Source organism: Tympanuchus pallidicinctus, unplaced genomic scaffold (assembly GCF_026119805.1).
Source record: "Tympanuchus pallidicinctus isolate F22 unplaced genomic scaffold, pur_lepc_1.0 scaffold5, whole genome shotgun sequence".
NCBI lineage: Eukaryota > Metazoa > Chordata > Aves > Galliformes > Phasianidae > Tympanuchus > Tympanuchus pallidicinctus.
In genome coordinates, this window is record NW_026294769.1 from 13,578,060 (window position 1) to 13,584,059 (window position 6,000).

The 6,000-nt window shown below is 41.2% G+C and overlaps 1 protein-coding gene across 9 annotated transcripts in view; it reads right to left on the reverse strand.

Annotated features, from left to right (window-relative positions):
* The window catches only part of PTPN3 (protein tyrosine phosphatase non-receptor type 3), a 178,587-nt gene that overhangs the window by 119,203 nt on the left and 53,384 nt on the right, over window positions 1-6,000 (reverse strand). The gene's annotated exons all lie outside the window — the stretch shown is intronic.

Here is a 6,000-nt window from a genome sequence, read left to right on the forward strand (position 1 = left end):
AGCTAATTAACTGGAGCAAGGTACCTCCATGGTCAAGCAGGCCGGTGGTGTGTTTTTTCCAGTGGCAAAGCTGTTCGAAGTTTCCAGATGCTTGTGCCTGCCCTTGTGGCACAGTTGTGCTAATGCAACTCTTCAGTGAGATTAGTTCCAGCTTACATGCACCAAAACTCTCTTTAAAAATGTGTGCAACTCAGATATCACTTAAAAAAATACACGGTATTGCAATGATCTGTTGTGGCCCCCGTCCTCAGATATCTCTGTTAGCAAAGGAGTGGGAGTAGGGAAGAGGTGAACAAGAGACAGAGCACCGGAGAAAACAAAGGACAAAGAATCTTAGAATCATAGAATCAAAGAATTATTAAGGGTAGAAAAGACATCTAAGATCAACAAGGCCAACCACCAGCCCACCCTTGAACCACAGAATATCTCAAGTTGGAAGGGATCCATGAGGATCATTAAGTCTAACTCATGGTTCCATACAGGACCATCCAGAATCCAAAACCTATGACTTAGAGCATTGTACAGACATTGTACAGACATTCTTCAACTCCAGCAAGTTTGGTGCCTTGACCACTGCTCTGGGGAGTCTGTTCCAGTGCCCAACATGAGAGAGAAAAGCATGTCTGTTCATCCCTTGATGTGGCTGTGTAGTCTTTCAAATTTCAAAACTACCCCTCCCACTGTGTACAAATACACTTACAATGGAGATGTGGCTCTCCAAAATGCATCACTCATTTTCCCACTAGGGACAATGCACAGTCGCTACCATGGTTGGCTCCCAGGGCTTCTAAGAGTCAAAGCAGGTTCCTCTGGGCAGTTCTGTCCTGGTCTTGCAAACATGCTTGTTGGCACCTATCTCAAAGAGCCATCTTTCCAGAAGACTTCAGCAAGGAAGCTGTCTAATAATCTAATCTCTCTCCATCTATAAAATGTGTACAAGCATAACTTTCCACACATTTACATCCTGATAAAAATAAGTCATAGAATCATAGAACCACATAATGTCTTGGATTGGAAGACTTCCAATCTCCTGCTGTGAGCAGGGCTCCCACTCATTGGGTCAGGCTGCTCAAAGCCCCATTCAACCTGGCTTTGAACGCCTCCAGGGATGGGGCATCCACAGCTTCTCTGGTCAGTGCCTTGCCTCCCTCTGAGTAAAAAAATTCCCCCTAGCTTCTAAATATCCCCTCTCCTAGTCAAACACCATTCCCCCTTGAAGTTAAAAGGCTTCATTCTAGTTCTGAGGCTCGAAGCTCGTCTCTGGGATGTGAGAATGTTCAGCTTGAGAATGTCAGTGTTTGGAGAGAAGCCCTGACCCTTCCCATCCAGATCAGCTCATCAGCATCAGCCCAGAACCTCCTCTACATCAGTGAGGAATATAGCCCTCTGACACTTTGCATTCCATGGAAGGAAGCTAAACCTGCAGGCATAAAGCTTTGATCTTGGAAAGCACATTCCCAAATTTCTTGGTTGTGTGAAAAGGTAGAGATCTCTGTACAGATCAAGAACAGGGAAGAAAAGAATGAGATAACTGCATATTCTGCACACAGGCTGCTGCAGGATTGCTGCTGAATTTGTCCTGACAGCAGTACATCTCTAGCACCATGTGTCATGTCACCTAGTCACTTAGTAAAAAAAACATATTTGCATGTGAATGTTCCTACAGGTCACCTACTTCTTAAAGAACTAAATTAGATTTAATACCAGTTCATTACCTGTAGTTAGTATAGATAAGTTCTCCGATTAGGTTGACCACATGGCTGCACCTGCACTTGCAGTGATAGAAGCAGCTGAGATGGAAGAGAAGGCCACCTATTTAAGCTGTGTAGCTGGGCTATGCTACCCTTTGGAGCTGATGAATCTGCAGCTGGACTTGGCAGCTTAGGCTGGCTTTCTTTCATCAGAGTTAGCAGTTGAAGAAAGAATGGAAGGAAAAAGTTCCTGCTATATATCTTCTAAATGATCACTGCTCAAGTGTGGCTTAGATGGGGGTAAATCCCAGAGCAGGATCTTAGATAGGTATAAAATGACACTTAGTTTCCCTTTTTGGACAACCTAGGAGAAATAAATGAGTGATTCAGAAAAGAAGGCTAGTTGGGGAAAGTTACAGATTTGTCCAGGGATGGTCACAAGGCAAGAAGACAACTGTTCTCATTTACATGCAGCACATGAGAAGGACACCGATCCCGTGTTCTCCATGACCACTGGGGTTGGGATGCAAGCAGATTGATTCACAGCAAAGTCTTGCTAGACATAAACCAGTCAAGCTAGGCAAATGATGGAACCTCTTTCAGGACATTTTTAAAGTGTGGCTTAAGTAAATATCCCGTATCTAAGGGATGAGCATTAATTAGAACCAAGTAGGAAAAAAAGACTGCCTGAGGCCTCTGTCAACCTATGTGGAGGAAAAACACTTTCAGATTGTGTTGTCAAGGCCAGCAAGCCTCTCATGAGTAAATACATGTACATACATACATACATGCATACAGGCTTGCAGAAGCTCATCAGACAAATTTCAGATAATTTCTTTTAAATCAGTGAAAGACTCCTTGCTGAAAAAATCATGGACAAGCTAGAGGCCCTCAGTAGATACTTCTGAAGAGGTGATTTGTTTGTTTTTAGATAGCGGTTCTTTATCCTGACTCTCTTCTTGGAAGAGGCTGTGGCTTATACTTGCTTGAACTCAGTTCAGCCTGAGGGAGAAACCCATGATGGGAAACTTCATCCTAATAATTAAACTTCGGTGCAGTTGTTACTGAAGCAAGGTCTTTATAGATAGAGCTCTGGACACTATGGTCACCTCTGCCTTATAGATACATCTGCAACATGCATGCGTGGGTTAAGTTTCAGTTCAGTTCAGTCCCAGAGGTACTGAGGTTCTAGCAACTGTCCTTCTCCCAAGTTTAGCAATACATTTTTAAGTCTCATCTTCTTACATAAACCAACAAATGAGGTTTCAAAAAAAAACTCAACAAACCAGTAAGTGACTTAAAGTAAGTTCACACGATTGGCAAATACCAGTGTAAGAAAACACAGAGTAGGAGCATGTACACAGGCAGGGAATGCTGCCCAGCATTTAGACAGCAGTGTGTCTGGCCAAAGCAATTAATGTGCTTACTGGATCTTTGTGATGTCATTCTCCTCCCTCATTTCAGCTGTGATTGTCAGGCATTGGCTTAGAGGCACATATGAAGATAATCCATGCTGTATGTTGACTCATGAAATATGCATCATTCAATATTGGTTAAACAAAGGTAAGAGAATATGAAAATGCAGACGCTGAGAATGCACCAGCGGTGTTTCATTTAGTTCTAAGTACTGAAAATGTTCCAGACTTTAAAATGATGGGAAACAGTGAAAGCACCATCAACTTGGTCAGTCACACGAAAGCAAAACGTTGTAGATTAAGATATTTTGCTGAGAAAATGCTGTGTGTGCACACATACAGAAAATTAAGTGACAGCTTAAAAACTCTTTACCTCTACTTTGATTATCTGATCAATAACTTGGTGAATATATATTTACATTATGTTTACAGCCTTTCTGTCACTGAGAAGCATACTTCTCAAACGATCTTTTTGGCTTGTTCTTTCTTTACTCTGCCTTATGGACACTCCATGATTTCATGTTATCTGTCATCTATAAAGACAATGGGAGGTGTTATTATAACTCCTGTTTTTCTTGCATTTTCCTATAACAGTATTTCCCTTCTCCAGGTTATATGTTTTTAATTTAAAAAAAAAATGCAATTCATAGGAAAGGAGTGTTGGATAATTTTTGCTTTGTCTAAAATTTGCAAATGTTTTACATTTAACAATTAATCATGAAAAGCATATTTAAATGGCTGTTATTTAAATGCATACAATATATATACTTAATTCAACTGCACAGGAGAAACAATGTAGCCCTAGCTAATTTTCTGTAAAAGGTATTTTGTTTCTTGCAAAATTACCACTCCCTAAAGTATGGCGGGAGCGTATTTTACATTCTGTATCATTTGAATTTGAGAAGGAACACTGCAGAAAACTGCTTTAATTGAAGTGTGAAATGTATGGGATTGAGCCTTTAGGGAGCACTGGGCACTTTTCTCATCATTCTGGTTGACAGATTTGCATGATGTGGGTGGGGAATGTTGTTGATCTGGCTGTCCATTTTAATTTTGGGCCAGTTGTGGCAGCTTGAGTGTGAAGCATGAGAGCAGCTTTAAAGAGAAGGACAAGTATGGGAATAGACACTGTGCTGAAGACCAAAAAAGGTAAAATTGCACCATTTACACAAATTTAAGCCAACTCAGAATATCATAAACTGCAATACTTTGTACTTTATCTCCTGTATTGAATAATTCCCATGTCTTCTTTGGCTTCCTGTTTCACATGAATATAAACAATCTGGAGAAAAATCCTTAAACTTAACACATGCCTTTCCTAGTTCTTTGAGAAGTGCAGCTCTGAATTTAGCAGGAGACAAGCAAGCCTCAATGAGGGGACTTGATGTGTCCTCTGAAGGGAAAAAAAAAAAAAAAAAAAAAAAAGTCTATTTCACCATTCTGATTCACATGGGAATGTATGCTAAACCTAACCTGCCTGCCATCAGATCATCAATGCCTTTCTGCTGCTGAATTTCCTATCAAATCATTCCATTTAAGAGGAGTCTCTGAATTTGTTGCTACATGCACATCTAATGTTACAAGACTAGGAAAACGGAAGCAAAAACAGCTCCACACCTGCTCGTTTTCTGAGAATCTTACTGCTCGGAGTTTTTAACTGGGTAACTGCTAAGGTCTGATTTTGGGGTGGTCCTGTGTGGGCCAGGAGCTGGACTTGACGATCCCAAGTCTACCTTCCGACTTGGGTTATTCTATCATTATATGAACTGCTCTTGCTGCATTGCTGGTAATACGGTTGTAATTGTTGTGAAAACCAAAGCCTCCTTCCAGCAGATGGCATATAGACCAAGTAATGGCAAGAATGTTTCTGTGTTATTTGGCATCCTTACACAAATGGAACAAGTAGCCTCCCCTTTTGCCATGTTATCGTACCACAGTGTTCATTAATGCTGTCAAAAATGGAAAAACTCAGCTCCCACTTCCCACCCACTCCCCATCCCCTGACAAGGAAACCGTATGTTTCGGGAAATGAGTAATAGAACAGCTCCTTTCTGAAGGTCACCAGAAATGAAAAAGGAAAGAAAAAAAAAAAAAGTAACTATGTTTCTTTCAAGAGACTGTTAATGAAAAGTGCAAATGCCTCAGCATGCTCATATTCAGCATAATTCAATCCAGGGTTATCGTGTACCTAAGGGGAGAAGCCAGAAAGAACTAGGTCTAGAGTCTGGGGATCAGAAGGCAGCAGCTTGTCTACACTAATTGATTTCCAGACTGGTATTATAAAAATCTGTACAGTGGAAATACTAATGAGGCCCTACTTCGGCGGGGAGAAGAAGTTCTCACAGCTTAGCTATAAGCTTTCGGTAATTATGAGGTGTTGCACTCCAGGTACTGAAGGCATAAAGCAACTTGAGTGGTTTTCTTGCTACAAGCCATCCAAACATACCTTGTACTTTTTGGACATAACTGTCTGGCTCTGTAAGCAGACTCTGTTAAGGGAATTAAAACCTGGATGCTGCAGCATTGAATTTAAAGGTAAAATCAGGACTGCTATATGCAGCTTTTGTGCTGCCTTCTTAGAAAGAGTGGTGAGGTATTGGAACGGAGTACCCAGGGAAGTGGTGGAGTCACCATCCCTGGAGGTGTTTAAGGAAATAACAGGTGCAGTATTTAGGGACATGGTTTTGTGGGCAATAGCAGTTGTAGGTGGACAGTTGGACTAAACGATTTTAGAGGTCTTTTTCAACCTTCATGATCCTTTTCTATTCCTTGATTCCATAGAGTACACAGGAGACGTTTTCCAGCTCATGTGGCATTGAAAATCTGCCAGCACACTGAATTGATAATGCTTGGCCAACAAATTCAGCAGGGAGATGCTGATGCTAGTGGTGGGA